Here is a 1332-nt window from a genome sequence, read left to right on the forward strand (position 1 = left end):
GGCGTGTGTGTGTGTGTGTGTGTGTGTGTGTGTGTGTGTGTGTGTGGTGTGTGTGTGTGTTCTATGACGCCCGGCTAAGTGTGTGTGTGTGTGTGTGTGTGTGTGTGTGTGTGTGTGTCGTCGCCACGCCCGGCTAATTGTGTGTGTGTGTGTGTGTGTGTGTGTGTGTGTGTGTGTTCTATGTTGTCCAGGCTGGAGTCTCAAACTTATGGACTCAAGCAATCCCCCCGCCTCAGCCTCCCAAAGTGCTGGGAATACAGGCATGAGCCACCACACCTGGCCTCATTTGGCAAACCTTTACTGAGCACCTGCTCCACGCCGGACACTGGCCTAGGCCAGGAGACACGGGGTTCATCAGATACTCTCCTTGTCCTGAAGGAACGTGAAAAAATACAGATAGCCAGTGCTGCCAGCTCACACAAAGCATTTATAATGGGCCAGGCTCTTTGCATGCTTTTTTATTTTTTTATTTTTTTTTTGAGTCAGAGTCTCCCTCTGTCCCCCAGGCTGGAGTGCAGTGGCACGCTCACGGCCACCACAGCCTTGACCTGCTGGGCCCATGTGAGCCTTCCAAGTAGCTGGAACCTCAGGCGCAAGCCACCATGCCAGGCTATTTTGAGGTCTCGCCAAGCTGCCCAGGCTGGTCTTGAACCTCTGAATTTAGGCAGTCCTCTTGCCTCTGCCTCCCAAAGTGCTGGGATTACAGGAGTGATCTACCATGCCTGGCCTATACATGCTTTTTGTTGCTTTTTGCATGTTCACGTCTGGCTCCCAGGATTATTATCGGAGTGACTGGGAGAGAATTATATTCTCAAACCTTTCTGTAAAATGGGTCTACACATGGTCCTGAGGTTTGGAGACCCAAGGATCGATTCATCATACAAGCTCCCTACCCTCAAGTACTGTCATAAATAGTAAAAATGTCACAAAACTAACAACATGTGTTGATTGAATACTTACTGTGTGCTGAACACTTCCTGTGTTTTGTTTTACAGACTCAGGTTTTGCTCTGCTTCTTACTAGCTCGGGCAGACGCTTTAACCTAGTTGGGTCTCGTCTTTCTCTCTGAAAAATGGGAACAGTCATAGAACGTGTTATTAACATATAGAAATGCTCAATCATCGTTAACTGATGTTTTCACTTTTTTATTTTTATTTATTTATTTATTTTTTGAGTTGGAGTCTCACTCTGTTGCCCAGACTGGAGTGCAGTGGCCGCTCCTGGCCACCGCAGCCTCGACCTACTGGGCTCCGGCAATCCTTCCGCCTCAGCTTTCCAAGTAGCCGGAAATACAGGCATGCGCTACCACGCCCGGCTGATTTTTTTATTTAT

The 1332-nt window shown here is 48.4% G+C and overlaps 1 protein-coding gene across 1 annotated transcript in view; it reads left to right on the top strand.

Moving 5' to 3' along the window:
• The window catches only part of ANAPC5 (anaphase promoting complex subunit 5), a gene marked incomplete at its 3' end in the record, with an annotated part of 32694 nt that overhangs the window by 741 nt on the left and 30621 nt on the right, over window positions 1-1332 (top strand). The gene's annotated exons all lie outside the window — the stretch shown is intronic.

Source organism: Carlito syrichta, unplaced genomic scaffold, assembly GCF_000164805.1.
Source record: "Carlito syrichta isolate Samal-C Ts95f unplaced genomic scaffold, Tarsius_syrichta-2.0.1 Scaffold301858, whole genome shotgun sequence".
In the NCBI taxonomy this organism is placed as follows: domain Eukaryota; kingdom Metazoa; phylum Chordata; class Mammalia; order Primates; family Tarsiidae; genus Carlito; species Carlito syrichta.